Below are 16,928 nucleotides of genomic sequence, written 5' to 3'. Positions count from 1 at the left end.
TTACAAAAATTTTACTGTTTTATTGTGTATTATTTAGATTCCTTCACTTCTACAAAATGGATGTTCTGCAGTTTTTGTAGCTACATTTGTTTTCCCAAAGCAGCTGTCAATCTGGAAAGAAAGACTATCCTTTTCCACCTTGTCCTACACTAGCTACAATTCCTGTCGGTAGGAGCAGTGATGCTGAGCCTTTATGGATCATTTGCAGCATTTACTTTCATCAGAGATGTTTCAGATGCAGGAATGACCGGATAGTCTTACTTGGTAATAAAACATTAAAGAGAAGAGTAGCCATCTTATTTTGTTTTCTTCATTTCTGAATTCTTTTTTTCACTACATACAGCAGAGTTGGAGGATATGTACATGTTGTACACTGTATTCTTCAGGGTTTTTTACCATGGATTTCATGGTTCAGACCCATTTTGAAATTCTACATAATATTTGTTCTTTTTTTTTTATTCCATAGGTGAGTATTTCTTCACCTATGTGGAGTCTGGATACATCTTTTGTTATAACTATTAATTGTTTTTGTTTTCTTAATATCTCTAATTAGGCCTACAATTAGAAGTTTATACTTTCAAGCCCTAAGGCTTAATGTACTTCCCATTAAGAGTTATAAATATTATCATTCACATATCATGTTCTTATCTTCAGTTTCTGTACTGAGGGGTTTGGAAATAACTTCTGTTGTAGGAGGAAGATTCTTGTATTTAAGAAGACCTTCAAATGCCATTTGAGACATGAGTTGTGTGTTTAAGTTCAGAATTAAAATGATTGGGAAAGAAGAAAATCTGCATAGCCACCTAAGTTGCAAGATGGTGTGGTGCTAGTTGTGTTAGTCGACGGTAGAAGTCCCTCATGAAGAATCCACTGAGAATAAAAACTGAAAATAATGGCCAAGCTCATGTACTCTCTTCGTGAGTGTAAAGTAGCACCCAAAAATAATTCAAGTTTCACACAAAAATTGGATTTTGCCAGTAGTGCCATTCCATCTGCAAGAAAGAGGGCATTATCTTGGGCTTGCCAGTTTACAGTGATGTCCCTCAGCTCACACTCATGCTTTCACTATGGAAATGATTCTGTAGATGAACACATTGTGTCATTCTAAGTCTGAGGGAGATTATTGATTCTCAGACGTATCTTCATTTTGATGCTGAAGGATTAATGATAGCCTTGAGAATGTCTGGGGGAAACAAGATGAAAGGTTTATTGCTGCCCCTTGAAAACAGTGCAACAAGTTTGTGAGAATGTATGAGCAACTGTAAAACCTGTTATTTCTAAGAGAAGGCTTTCCCTACTCATCTTCCTTTTTCTATTCCATGAATGTCATCTTGTGAGGGATGAAGACTGATCTCTCCTACTTGATTATTTTCTGCTGGGCAGTTATATGTGTTAACTTTTAAATCTCTTCTGGGTCTGAAATTTGGAATTCAGAGTCATAGCAATATGATTTACTTTGTACAAACTCTTATTTGCAAAGCATGCATAAACTTGGAATGCTGTATAAAGGTAGGCAAAAATTATTAGGGTTTCTGAAACACTGTAAGTTTGAAAATAAATAATTTCTAGCCAGGATTTCCCTGCTTTTATGTCTAGAAAAGAGAGGGCTTCTTAGAAGCAGCCTAGTTTTATCTCAGAGTATGGAAGAGGTTGTAATCTACTTTGGATGTTCACCCCATCATCACCCAACAGCTATTTACATTTGGGCAGTAATTATAATATGACATTAATGCAATTGTGCTCTTTGTATGAAATTAATGAGCTAGTATTTTCATTGTGAAGGTATAAAACTTTCACAGCAATTTTTTTTTCCTGACTTACAGAAATGATGTAAAAAAACCAAATGTCTGTGATTATCTGTGACTTTTGTTACAGCTTTGGCATAACAGGCTTATCACTTCAATTTCACAGTCATACTGGAACATTAAATACGTTGTCTATTGCAGAGGTAAATCCTGCTCATTTTGAGACACAAGCTGTTTTAATCTGAAATTTAAAAGCATTTAACAGTCTTATTAAGGGACTTGTACTGTCACCCACTGTTTATTTCTTATTTACATCCCAACCTGACAAGTAGCCTAAGCTTTAGTTTCTCATTCTTTTTCTTTTAGCTAAGCTCTTAAATCATGTGGAAGTGAGTTATTGTTTTACGTGTGTAATTTTTTTTCTTATCTCTGAATACCAACTGGAACCCATAGTCAGTCTCTGTTAGCTAGGCTGAGTGGGAACGTAGCTGGAAGGTGCCTTGCAATGCCAATGCAATGCCAGAAGGTGTAGATGGCTGCTGAGCAAACTTGCTTGGTTGAGGAAGCAGCAAATCACAATTAGCAGCTGAACTCCTTACCTCCCACCTTGCCTTTTTAAAATTATTATTATTATTATTATTATTGTTGTTGTTGTTATTGTTATTATTATTCTTACCCCATATTCCTCCATGTAAACAAATGCTAATCATGAGCAGCTTCCTGCTTTGAGGAGTTTAGAGGTTTAGGTGACATGGGGCAAGACAGTAGAAACACAGCTCATGCTATGGAGCTCTGCTCAGATTCAGGGCTCATTTCTGGTGCTAATGTATCACTGGGCTGCACTGCCATCTATACTTATCTGCACAGTCAGACAGCATGTCACACCAACAAAGTAGACCTGTCGCTTAGCTTTTCCTAAGGCATTTTTGCTATTGAGCATATAAGACAGAATCAAACAAAACCCCAAACATGTTACAGCCCTGCAGTTACAGGATGTTATGAAGTCTGCCACGTTTGCTGATCAGGGAATGATGGATCATAAGAAGCCTGACTTTGCTCTTTGCTTTCCTCTTGGGACAACTCAGCAGCAGCCTATCCCTGCCTTACTCAGATCAGAGGGTAAAATTTGAATCAAATGTATTACCTTATGTTTACCTCCTGCAGTGATTTACTATAGTTACAGCTGTGTAAATAGTGAAAAACATAATTGCTGGACAAAAACTGTAAATAGAATGCATTAGCCAGTCAATGAATTATGTATTTTTACTAGTGCGAGAATGTAGCTGAGTACAGTTTACCTTATTGCTTATTAAATTCTCTAAGTACCCATTTAAACCAAGATTAAAATGAAAACTGGAATTTAGTTATGAAGTGGTTCTTATTCCTCTGAATGTTGAGGAAAGATGCCTATCACAATGTTCAATTATTGTGGATTTTAGTTATGCTTGTCCTCCTTGTGATCATGTCAAGGCACCAGAGCTATCAGTATAACGTTGAGGTCAGGAGAGCATTAGGGAGGTGGAGTGGATATCAGAGCTCTTATTTATTTAGTGTCGTGTGGTATTTGTCACAAGGATAAGAGAAAAAGCTTCAAAGCTCAACAAAATTCAATATAATTTTTTTTTCCCCCATGAAGTTATTAGCCTATTCATGGCAAACAGTTTCTGTACTTACTGAAAGAAAATGTCATATTGATGAGTTGTGTATTTATTATTTTAATAGAAAACGGGACTTGAGCTCAAAGATCCAGGCTGAATAGTTGCCTGCTTGTAGAGTTTATGCTCCAAAACACAGAGGAGCAATGTCAGAGAGTGACTGTGCAGGTGCAGCATGGCTTAATTGGGATGACAAAATGGAATTTAGACAGGAAGTGTGCTATTTTTGGATACTTAAGTTGACATGAATCCCTTGTGAATTAAACCATTTAATATAAGAAATTGAAAAAGTCCTTCTAATCTTCCTTTTGAATGAGCCGTGAAATAGGATCCATGAAGTGCCTGAAGTGTGAAGAGGTTCCTATGGCTCGTTTCCAATATATTTTTATAAGATATTAGCAGATCTGCTCTAGCCAGCAACATAAAGGAGAACTTGTCTGCTATAAAATAACACACTACTTATCTGAAAATCATAGAATCGTTTTGAATGGAAAAGACCTTTAAGATCATCAAGTCCAAATAACGTCAAACAATGTCAAACCTTTCACAACTCTTTTCGGTCCCTTCCTAACAAATGCGCAATGATTTCAACTATAAGTTATTGTTTCCAGTAGAAAGTAGTTCCATAACTCTGTTCATTAACTGTAGTCCCACCTATTTATCAAGAAGAAAAATCCACTTTCATTTTGTGTCTGCTGTAATAGGCACTGGAGTGAGAATGGAATTTGCATGTAGTTACTGTGTTTAAAAACAAACTAACTCAAATCAATTAATTGACTCTATTACTTGTAACTGAGAGAATTCTCAGTTTATCATGCAAGCTTTAAGACATGTGAATAGCTGGGATTTGTATCATAGTAATCTGCCTTACCTTTGCTTTCTTAACTCAGTGCCAATTTTTAAGCCTTCTGTCCCATGAAGCAGCATACAGTTTGTGCAATGTTAAGCTATTACTGCTGGAGTGCAACCAATAACACCAGGAAAGTAGCGCCTTTCGTAACTTCTCTTAATGCTTTTTCAAAAAGTTTAGATCTTAAAATCTCCTGAGTAGTCCACTATTATGATTTGATTTATACTGAAAAGCCAAACCACTACAGATTAAGATTAGGTGTCTGTTTCTTCTGTGACCGCATGTTTAATAGTGCGGGATTTTGCTTTTGTGTTGACTGCTTAGAACTCTGCTTTCCTATCAGGGTGTTTGAGTTTTCAGCACATAAGAAAATTAGGCTGTCTGAGAATTTACTACAGTTACAGCGTCTGTGTTTAGAGATACATTTGTAGTATCAGTGCCCTAATGGGGTTTAATTCTGCTTTCCTAAAGTCTATTCATGCAGCGCTTCAGCTAGAAGCTTCACAATTAACTTCCTGTATTTTTTTTCTATTGTTGTTGAGATGGTGAACTCCAGCCCAGTAACGTCTGCTGATTATTCTACTACCAAAGACACATACGGTATATTAAAAAAAAATGTGTTTGGAACAGACTTCCAGATTTAAAGAAAATGTGCTATTGGCATGTGCCAGTGCTGCACAAAGCCTGCCAGACTGCACATGCCCAAAGAGAGATTGCCAGCTGTCCTGGCGAGGGATATTTGTTGGTCTCTTGAAGTGTTTTAGTTACAAGTTCAGCAAGATTTGAATTCTTTCTGGCATCTCCAAGCACCGTGACAACTAAACATAATGCCTGTTCAGCACTAGTAGTAGAGGAACTTGAAAGTGGGCAGTTTCTATCAGTTTCTGTTTGATACTAGCAGGGCAATTTTTTTTTGTGGAAAATGTGGCAGGGGTAACGTGTTGTATGCATTGGTGGAGAGAGAACAACACTTCAGTGTTTTCAAGGAGAAAAGAATTGCTGAGAGGCCAAAGTTGAAAGTGGCATTTTCTAAAACTACTGCAGCAAAGAAATAGGATTACTTGAGGAGAGCTGTGATTAAGTGGTGAGGTTTCTTTGGTGGTGTCTGCTCTTTACCTGATGTTTTTCTCCCAAAAGTCTGTCATATCAGCATTTAACCACTGCTTGTTGATGTTTGCAGGGAAGCCTTTTCTGCAGTATACAAAGTGCTTCTAGTAGCTTAATAGGTGGCATTTTTCAAGGCCTGAATAAATTGTTACTTCAGATGAGGGAAAACAGCAATCCTGCCTCTTTGGAGGATACATCAAACTAAGATACTTGCTAAAATCTGATTGTAAAAACTTTATTTATTTACATTGAAAAGAGTTGGATATATCTAGTTATGTGTAAATACAAGCAAAATGCTTCACCCTAGTGAATCACTTTCTGATTAGTTCATGGTAATATTTTACAGATGCTGATACTGGAAAACTTGCTTACTCACCTCTGTATCTCTCTGCAGAAGACCGGTTGCTGACCTTGTGAGTATAAAACACTCTTGTACAATGTTAATTACTTAGTCTCTGCGGCACTTAATATTCACTCAATTTGTTTATTCTGTGAGGAGATTTGTGGATATGTTTAAAGATTGTTTACTGGCTTGTAGATTTGCCTGAGGAATTGAGCTGGAAGTTTCCATTTTGTGTGTGCAAAAAAGGTCTTTAAAAACTCTGAACAGGGGTCACTGATACCTTGGTTTCTCAATCCGGCAGTACTAAAATGCCCTCTGATCTCTCTGAAACGCCCAGGTTTGTAGCTCCAGTGTTCTTATAAGATGTTAACATCTGCTAGTATGTAATAGTCTGTGTCACATTTACCTTAAATTTAAGAAAGCCTATCCTTTCTACATGGCATACTGAATCTTTTTATATTTACTTTCAAGACTTGTGGATTAAATATGAAACCATGGCCCTGATAGTCTGGTAGTGTGTGTCACAAGTGTGATGTCACTCAAATACAGTCCAACTTTCTCTTTTCCCTTCTTCATTCTTTGAATTAGAGTGATGCTTCTCCTACAGATTACTGTAATTAATACTATGACTGAGTGTTTGGCCAGGTTGGAATGGACCAGTTATGAAAATTATGTACGTGCTTTTCGTTTTGCCGCAGTAGTATTTTCTCTGTTCAGGTGCTTCAATACAAAATGTAATCTTAGTTGAGTTCAGTATAAACAGTTGTGGGTATTTTGGTAATTGGATTTCTGTGTTGTATTTTTTTCTCATTTATTTATTTCTTAACAAGCACTGTCAGATGGTCATAAAAATTGATCAGCTACCCCGTGTTCTTCTACTTAACATGTATAAAAAAAATAAAAAATTCCACTGCAAGAAGTTAGAAGGTATAGCTTTAAGACAAGGTAACCTTTAAAGATGAGATAACTTTACCTCTCCAAACTTTTAGGTTTTATTGTGAATGTTTTGTTCAGCCTGAATTGTTATGCTATTGCTGAAGAAAGTAACTGTGCAGCCTTTGAGCCTCCTTGTACTTAAGAATATGGATAATGAGAAATGGCAAAAAGAAGAAAAAAAAAAAAAAAAGCTGCCTAATTAAAAAAAATATATATTTGTAACACCAGCGTCTGCTAGTAATAGAGTACACATTTCTTTATAGCTGCTCCAATATTAAGAATTTGGAGCATATGGGATTTTTCTTTGCTCTTGCTCGTGATTTTGGCAGTACTGTAGAAGCTGTGCTTTATCTTTCAGAAGTTAAAGAAATACAACACAGTATGTAGATTTAGGAGGATTTTAAACTTATTTTTGCCTATTCTTCCACGAAGCAATGGAAAGCATTTTCTTTGGTTGATGTACTTCATACATTTTATAGTGTGCTAGGGCAAGAAAGGGAGAAAAAGTTGCTTAGAAGTTCATATTTGAACTACTAGACAGAAACCTATTGTAAGCTTAATTTTAAATCATGAAGAGACACCACTTTGCTGTCCTCGCTATTCTGTGGGGTTTCTGTAGAACGACATCTTTATTATGATTATTTCCTCCATTGCCCTAGGAATCTGGCTTCATCTCCCTTTTTGCAGGGAGTTTTAATGGGAAGCAGCAGTACATTTGGCTTCAATCCTTGACTTTTCTTCAGCCAATAATCTGGCAAGTAGGAGTTACTCCATTTAGAAATATGCTGCTCTTGCATGCTGAGATTCAATTTCATTGTAATTGTGTATGCTCATTGACTCTGTTGCAGCAGAATATGATTCTCAAAAGTCACCAATTTCTCTACTTGCTGTAAAGATAAGTTGCCCTGGAAGCTCATAAGGATGGTGGAACGAGAAGTGTTTGAAAGTCAAGAGATTAGAATGTCTATAAAATCACAATTTAGAATTTGAACTGATGGTGAATGAACATAATATATTTTAACAACTGGGGTTTTACTGTATTTATGTACTTGAATGTGCACTTTTAATGGTTAACTTTGTGCTTGTGAAATTGAGGACTCAATTGTTCTTGTGCTTTTGTCCCTTGTGCAGGTACGTTATCATTTTATGTGACCATGTTGTAAAGGTTTATATTCCCTCACTTGGTATGTAGGACAGATGGAGCTTACTGCCTCAGATAATGGTAGTTGCTCACTGTCCTGATGTCTGTCTTTAATAGGTGCTATTCAATAGCGAACCTGAATGCAGAATTACAAGCTGCTGTAGTTCTTGCGTAGTGACTATCAATGCAATATTAAAATAATCTGTGATTGTTATTTCAAATCATGTATTGCCATGGCCACCTTTTTAAAGCAGGGAAAGATGGGCACAACACAAGATTAAACCAGTTGTGACTAGCTTAGGAATTTGGGGTATTGATTTACCTACTCATGACTTTTCTGTGAAACGCTACAAACATGCATAGTCTTTACATGCACATCTCTGAATGCATTTGCAGTTTAGAATGCGCAGTGCTTCTGGGGTACTCAGTTAAACGTGCAAGAAATTGTTGCCATTGTAATCTACCAACCGTGGAAAAGCTCTCCTTGTGATTTCTCAGACATGTTCAACAGGAGTCATTAATAATTAAATGTTAATGCAAACATTTACAATTAAATATGCTTTTTGAGGTGGAGGTCTCTTTTGTTAGTGCTTGAATTTTGTGGTTTGTTTGTTCTGTTTTGTTTGCTTTTGCTGTCCTGTGGAAGACTACTGCAGGTCAGCCTGTGCAAAGAGCGATGGGAACTTCAGGTTCACACAGAGGTGTAATTATTTGGTGTTCCATGAAGGGCATGTTATCCATCGTGAGGCAGCTGCTTAAAAGCACAAAGGCGAGTCTTGCCAGCAGCCTCCCTACCTTTTTGCTGACAAAAAGGGGATGTCAGCAGCTGAGGACATTACTTTGAATTTCCAGAGGAAGGTGAGCAGATGTCGCTGTTGAAGGACCACAAATTCTGTTCTACCCCACCTGTTTCATTCACCCTTTCACCTTTTTGGCTTTTAGAAACAATTAACAGCAAATCAGAGCCTCAGTCCTTATAGGAGAGAGAGGAAGTAAGTTGAAGAAATCTGACACGTTGGATCAGTGCCTGTAAATTTATGGAGCATTTTAGATGAGTTCTGAGGGCAGCATGTAAGGATATAGTTCACTGGAGACTAGTTAAAGATGTGTACTATTTTGAAAATTCATTAGTAGGCACTTGGAAGTTGAATGATGATAGATGCATGGTGAGCCACAGTGAATTTTGCTTGTCATTCTGTTTTTGTTGGTTTAGTGGTCCCATATATTGTAAAACAATACTGTGACTGAAGAAAAGGGATTAATTAAGTAAGAGAGATAAATAAAGGAGAGATATTTAATTATTTAACGTGGTGTGTATTTGTTACATCAGACTTATGGTTATTGCTGTGCTTGAGGGCAGTCGTATTACAAAATATATTAATTATATCAGTAATACAATTGCCAAATTCAGTTCCTTGATGTTACAACACTGAACCCAGGCGTTACGTGAGTAGTTCAGTGCAGCCAAATACAGATTGCAGACTGTCTTAATCCTTCCGTGTCCTTTAGACAGAAATGAACAATTCAGTGTGTTTGAGGAGAATGACTTGGGACACAGAAATGTGCTGTGCTGGGCTAGAAAATGCTTGGAACAAAATGGAAACAACTGGTACAAGGGCTGTGGATCAAGCTTTATTAAGTGGAACGCTAGAATGTGATTTATGAAGCATCCTTGATACTGTCATGGGGATGGACCAAGTAATCTGGTATAGGTAAGTGCTTCAGAGCTGTATCTTAGTTTTGGGTTGTTGGTAGAATTAAGTAGAAATTAGTCTGGTATTTAGTTTTCCTGCATCATTTAAGTTGTACAAATGAGTGTTGCCATTGTGTTTCAATACAAGCTGATAATTTTTGTATGCATTGTAGGTGAGGAATTAAGGGTATTTATGCCACAATTTAATACCACGCTGAATATGTTATTCCTGTGTTTCTATGAGTGTCTCTGTAGCTGTAGAGACTTGTATCTGTGAAGAACTGCTGAACCTTGATCTTTGCTAATTTGGGGTGGATTTTTCTCTGTCAAAGTATCTGGGTTTCTCAGTAAAGCTCTGTCTGTGGAGCTGTAATTAATTGTCAAAGATCTGACAGTGAGGTCCACTCTGCTCCAGAACATAAAACAGAGCTATTTGTTACCTGTAATGTCATGACTTGTTTCCTTGAACAGTAATTGATGTCAATTGTAGATGATGTCTATGAACTTGAAATTGAGTTGTTTATCTGCTAGGGACCTTGAGAGTGTGATCTTCAAACAGTCACAGTGGTATAGATTACATCTGTAGTGCAAGAATTGTCTGGAGACATAAATTACAGCAATTAAAATTAGCTAGAGGAGAGAGAATGATGCATTATTAATTGGCATAGTCATTAAGAGTCTGCAAAGAACCTAAAAGAGATGCAATGTCAATACCCAAGCACTGAAAGTGACAGACAGTGTGCAAAGACCAACAATAGCATTCAGAGCTTGAGGTCATTAAGATGTGGGCAATTATGTTGAATTTTTTAACTGCAGGTGAAGATGACTCCAACATACTAAACAATATATTAAAATGGAACAATTTTGGGTGTTAATATTCATGACTGCTCTTAAGGCTGAAGGAGTGCACTTTAAAGTAAAAAATGGACCATTTTTTAAGGAGTTGGAAACAAAAAAAAGAAGGAAAAGGAAATTCCCTCAACAATTTGATGAATTTAAGTACAAAAAAAAAAAAAAAAAAAGCAAAACAAAAAACCCCACAGATCAGCATTTCTCAGCATTAAATATAATCTGAGCTCATAAAGAGAAGGATAAATCTTGGTACACTGAAGAATGAAGATTTAATTAAGAGTCTCTTTATACTACAGAAACAAAGTCTTGCCTGTGTCATGCTGAGAAATATGGCAGTCTGAATAAGAGGCTCGTGGTACTGCAGCTGTATATCAGCTACTTAATTATTCACAAACCTTCTTGTCAGCGAGTTTCAGTGATTTACCTATCTCAGTTAATTTACCTTATTGCAAATGCTGCTTGTTTTATAAAATAGTTCATTTATAGTGCTGTAAATGTGAAAAGGAAGTGCGTTCACTGAGAGAGAAGTTTTAATAACTGATTCCCAAAATGAAGTAAACTTTAAATATTGGAGGTGTTAGGACAGCAATGTATTTGTTTTGACATCTAATGAAAGGGTGTTTGTATACCAGGCAGAGATTTAGAAGTCCAAAGTAAGTATCTCAATTTTGCTTGAAAAGATCTTTGGAAAGTTTCTTTTCTTTTTTTTTTTATTTTTTCAAAACCTAGCAATGCTTTCCTATTCAACTTGCTAAGAATTCAGATTCCTAATTCATCTCACCCTTTACCCCAAAGTTTAAACACTGAATGTGATTAGCTTTACTGTGCAGATGCTGTGTTGAATGGCCTCTGTTGATTCAGAGAAGCTGAGCAGTGTCAGAGTTCAGTTACTGTGCTTTCAGGAAAGCCTCCTGTTGCCAAAATGAGCTTTCTTTTTTTCCTTTTCCAAGCTTCATGCCAGAGTCTGGATCAGCATGCATGTGGTCTGAAGAAAAGCATGTATATGTAGCCACTGAAAAAGCAATACAAATATACAGCCACATCTTCTCCAGCAACAGCCACCGACACATTAGTTGCTCCGTTAGTATGTTATGAGTCTGTCTGTGTACCTGTTGTGTAAATAAATGCTTTTCCCCAGTTAGTATCCTTCTGGGCACTGAGAAGCAGATATGCCACACATTTGGCTATTTAGTCTTCAACCTGTGGTTTAAAACTGTTGTATAAGACAGCTGTTCTCCTGCCATCTCTGGTGTTATCTCTGTGTTCAGTGTGCTAATAGGGTTTACTTGCTCCAAGGATAATCAACTGCACTGCCACTGAAGTGTGTCTGCTTTATTATATCCAGCACTCTATTATTTTGGCTTTAGATGCTTTGCTTATCTGTTATATTCTCAAAACTCTGTGCTGGTTTGAATTAACCACTTGGTAGTCAGAGTGAGTGCAGTGCTATGCAGTGCTTCATCAGTTTTGTTCTCTCTGGATGTTTCTATGATTCAGTGCACGATGCCAACCAGAAACTGTGGAATTCAAGGTCTCTGGGGTCTAAGTAACTAACAAGCTTCCATTATTCCATTCTTGGCTTCCATTAATTTTGCTGCTGCTCTTTTCAGACTATCAGGCTATGCAAGAAACTTATTTGCTGGGAGCTATAATCATGCCAATCATTAGAACCAGAATGGTGAATATTCATTTTTAAGTCATATAGGCTAATAGGTTTGCCTTTGCTTTTCAAATTTCATTTAACGTTGAGTGAAAGATATTAATTAGGTAAGCAAAAAGGAAATAAAGAATTAAGCCAGACAGTGCTGAAAAAAGTTTGTCTGGAGCACAACAGCTCTGGAGGCTCAGTGAAGCACTATTTGTGTGCTCAGCCACTATGTAGAGATTGGCAGTGTAGCATAACAATGTAATAAATAAAATAAAGGTGACAGTAATGGGTTATTTTCCATAGAACAACAAGAAACAGGCCATAAACCCAAGTGGCTGTTTTGCCTAAAGAAGCATACTGTTGTTGCTGTGCGTGAGCTTCCCCACCTTTCCTTCTATAGGCAGTTGAGAGCCAACGTGAGAATATTCAGGTATTGTCCTGTATTTGTCATATTGTTGAGTGCAGTTACACATAACTGATACTTTCTGATGCTTTTAGCAGTGGGAATGCTGGATGGGCTTCTGTTCTCTGAGCCAAGCTACAAAGCAGTACTTGCAAAGCAATTGTCAGAAACCTTGGCAGTGCTGAAGAGTCTCAGAGCTTTGTCCAGGATAGGTTCATAATTAGCATTTGGTGAGTCACAAAGGTCCATCCTATGTGTCACAGGGACAGTAACTGTGTAGTCTTGCAAAAACCAACAATAAAAAAGCCCACTGTGGCCAACTCAGAAAGGAAATGTGTACTCACCATCTCAGCTGCGTTTCAACCTGCTCCTTCAGCTTAGATTTTCTGACATGCAACTTTAAACTGCAAAAAGGAGAAAAGATGCTTTATGCTAAGAAGTGAGGTTTTTTTGGTCAACATATCAGTCCAGTCTGAACTAGTTCTATTGAGGTTTGCTACTGCTGGTTGTTGTAAGCACTGAGCATTTTGCTTAGTCTTATTCAAATTACTACATGTGATAGGGATGTATCAGTTCTGTTATTGCAGCATAGTATATTACACAAGATCTGACTGCAATAAAAAAAAGTAGTGCTTTGCCATGCAGTATCAGGAAAGTAGCATTAGAAACAGCCTCAGTTCTCAGTTTCTGGAGCTTTAAACCTCACCATATGTGAATTGATAGGGTTATTAAGATGAAGGAAAGTGGTTTTTTGTGTTGTTGTTGTTTTTAAAAAGACATCTAAATGTTGGAAATGTGCTTCAGTGATCCATGAGAAACATTGATCTTGTTTTTTTAAACTTGAGGATTAAAAAAATAATACAGAAATGTGCCTCTTCTCAGTGGTTGGTGAACTGCGTTCTTACATTCAAGCTGCAGACAGCTGTGGAGCCAATTGTCCCTTCTCTGGCACTTCTCAAAACTTTTGTATCAAAGTTGGTCACCGCGTCACTATGAGCTGGTCTGACTACCCAGGCACAATCTGAGAGAGCTCATTAAGTGACTTGATTGAACTGAGGTTGCAAAGTAATGCTCAGCTTTCCTGATGCCTGTCACAATGGTTGTCTGTCACGGATATTGGACATTGCGTTTCCATTTCAGTAAACAGGAGGCCTTACTGCTCACAGTTGATGTAAAAAATATTATCTAAGAAGAAAGAAATGTCAAATAAGGTCTTTGTAAAAATATGTGCTTTATCTACAGTAAAGTTCTCTGAAAACATGATTCTGATAGCAGTTAAGGGACACTTGATAATTCTGTTGAAGACAGACACACATTTACAGGAAGAGCAATACTGCAAATAGTACAAAGCTCTTCCAGGCTTAAGCAAAGTAAGTAATATATTAATGACTCTTCAGACCTTTTCTGGTGGTTTGACATTGCTGAAGTTTGTGGAAGACTAAACAGTTCTGCTTATGCTGTCCTTGGAGTGACTGGATGTGATTTATCCCAGCAAAGGGGGCTCAGAATTGTTCCGGTCTGCCAGGACACCTTACACTACTACAAGTACATACATTGTGCTGTGTTATCTCTGTCCTTCCTTGCCTTTTTGGTGTTGATGCTACCTGTGACTGAGATATGGGAAATAAGATTTGTTCTGTTGTTACCATGCTTAGCTGTGAGGTAGCCTCTTGTATATGCCACGTAGTGATGAAAGTTCATCAGTTAAATAGTAATCTAAGTTTGCTGAAGAGCTGATTTTAGTTCCAGTATCTGTAAAACAAGAATTTCACTTAGAAGACTTCCTAGTTGTGATGGCTTCTTTTTCACAGCAGCTCTGAATTACCTGTGGGTGTGGGGTTACAGGTGTGAGTGTGGTTGTATTTATGTGGCTATGGGTATCTGAAACATGGGATAATCAGTTGGGGGTCATACTGTAAAAACAAAATCAGTAAAGGTGACATAAGTTTGCTTAACGGTTGCTAGCTAATGGATAATATCTTTCAAGGGAAATAATGTGGTCAGATTGCTTTCATGTGAACAGAAGCTGGTCAGAGTGACTTATACTACTGGCTCATTATTGTGGATAGACCTGTGCTTATTTTCCTTACTTTGACCATGGTGTAACATACTTAGTGATATATAGAGAAATAATTATTTAGGGATAGCCACTACTTCAATTCTTTTCACTTTCATTGCTGTTTTGTTGTTGTTGTTGTTGTTGTGTGTTTTTTGTGAGTATGTAACAAGTGGACAAAAGTGGGATTATGTACATTTAAAATTGAAGCCCCTCTGTTTTGATGAGGCACAATATTCTAAGATTAGAGGAATTAGGCATAACATAGGAAAAAAAGAATGATAACATTATTGAGAGCTACAGAAACAGTTGCCAAGCTCTTACACTTTATTTTCCTCCTCTCTAAGGAGACAACATGTACATAACTGTGTTATACAAAAAGCTAGACAAGTTTAACTACCTTGTTACTCTTTTCCACCCCACCCCCTACCCCCATCCCAATGCTTTGTATGAACAATCATAGAATTGTTTGGCTTGGAAGGGACCTCTAAGATCATGTCTTTCCAACCCCTTGCTGCAACACCTCCCACTAGACCAGGCTGCTCACAGCTCCATCCAGCCCAGCCTTGAAGGCTTCCAGGGAGGGGACATCCACAGCCTCATGGGACTACATGTCCCACTGCTTCAGCAGCCTCATAGTAAAGAATTTCTTCCTAATAGCCCTAAATCTAAGTCTGCCTTCTTCCAGTTTAAAGCCCTTTCCCCTTGTCCTGTCACTACATGCCCCTGTAGAAAGTTTATAGCTTACTGCAAAAATTGTTGTATATTGTAGCAAAAATTAAGGCTTTATCTGCCAAGTGTTTTCAGGGTATGAAGAGACTTCTCTGACTTTGTCTTGGTTTTTGGTGGGTTTTTGGTTTTTTTGTTGTTTTGTTTTTGGTAAGCAGGAAATAAGCCAGCTGTCAAAATATTTTTACTGTGTGTTACTCGAGATGCACGTTTGCTAGTGGGGTGCTGAGCAGACACTGTGTATGAGGAAAAAGGTTTATAAGCAACTCAGAATATACTTTAACAAAATTACTTTATCTGACACCCCTTTAACATAGCATGGCTCTGTATTTTTCTTTTTGTGGGAATTTGAAGTTGTAAATCATCCTGCTCAGTCTTAGTCTTCTCTTTCCCAGAAATGTTTTTTACTAGGCAGAGAAGTGCTTTGTATTCTGTGGTCTCCTGGGGATATCCACTTTAATTTTCAGTTTATTATAATTTGCTTTCTTTGTTGACTCTTAATTTCATTTCATCATAACTTGGCACGTTGTTTAGATGCTGTTTCCCAAGGTCTGCAGCTCCCCTGCCCTGGTCATGTCACTTTTGATTAAGCAGTTGAGAAGCCCTTTACCCAGCTTCTAAAGGGTAAAAGTCAAAAATCAATAACGTGCCAGTCCTCCCCAAGTGCAGTAGCAGTCAGAGGTAAATGAATGATTAAACATGATGAATAACAGTGTAATGGAAGACGTAAAGTAGGGAAAAGTGCTCACTTTAGCCTAAACTCTGAGATTTATTGCTGAGTACTACAAATAATGGAATCATCAATCTTCCAAGGACTAAAAAAAGGCATCCGCTGCAGCCAGTTTGAGATGCAGCAAAAGAAATCTTCCTCCCCATCCTTGCCTGTTGTGGTCTGCTTACTCTGTTGTGTCAGGATAGATGCTATGTAAGGAAATCAACATTTAAACTTTGTAGTTAAATGTGGTTTTTTTTGCACATCTCCATCATATGATGCTATTTTGGTGGACAAAGTGTTTTGTAGTTATGAATAAGTTGATTTATTTATTTTTTTTCTATTTAAGTGATTTGCGTATGTGAAGTTTTCAGGTTTGAAATACTGTTCACTTATTTGACAGCAATAGATTTGTGGTTTCTTTTTTTCCACTTGCAATAAACTCAAAGTAGGCAGCTGTTAAAATACAGTGCCTAATTTATAAAATAAATACCATGCATGGGAGGGAATACCAATAATTCTGTAGAGTTCTGTCCTTTGCTCTATGTCTCTGGATAGCATAGTTTAGTTTGGATGATGTGGCTGTCAGGAGAGCAGCATAACTCACAAGTGAAAGATGTAATAAAGAAGGGAGGAAAAAAAAACTAGAAAAATCTTGCTGTGATGCTTCACTCACATCTTTATGTAACTCTAAAATATGTATTAGATTTTGATTCATATCTTCTTGATAGCAAGTACTGGCAGACAGTGAAACCAGGACTGTCATCTGTCTTGGTTGCACTACCATAAATTTTGAATTTGGCAAAATAGTTGAAAGGCCTTATGGGTGTACATGGTGTCTGAATTTGAAACAGTTTGATTGAGACTCACGCTTGTTCTCTTTTGGGAAACTGGATGCTCAGATAAGATTCTGTGTTTTAAGATCCTAAATAACTCTTTGGATTTTATCTTTTCCCAGTAGTTGTCAGGTAGGTGTGTAGTGTAGAAAGTTGTTTGGGAGGTTTCCTTTTCTGTGGATAGAAATTCTAATTTACTGCTACTGCTTGTTCTAATTTAAC

At 37.3% G+C, this 16,928-nt stretch overlaps 1 protein-coding gene across 11 annotated transcripts in view; it reads left to right on the top strand.

Moving 5' to 3' along the window:
- Positions 1 to 16,928, top strand: part of SULF2 (sulfatase 2) — a 125,097-nt gene that overhangs the window by 30,605 nt on the left and 77,564 nt on the right. For all 11 annotated transcript variants that reach the window (XR_014935957.1, XM_015881534.3, XM_015881541.3 and 8 more), the window contains one exon: positions 5,704 to 5,770. The gene's annotated coding sequence lies outside the window, so the exon portion shown is untranslated. The remainder of the gene's footprint in view (positions 1 to 5,703; positions 5,771 to 16,928) is intronic.

Source organism: Coturnix japonica, chromosome 19 (assembly GCF_054131305.1).
Source record: "Coturnix japonica strain WE chromosome 19, WE-NBRP24, whole genome shotgun sequence".
Lineage (NCBI taxonomy): Eukaryota > Metazoa > Chordata > Aves > Galliformes > Phasianidae > Coturnix > Coturnix japonica.
This window is presented reverse-complemented; position numbering and strand designations above follow the sequence as displayed.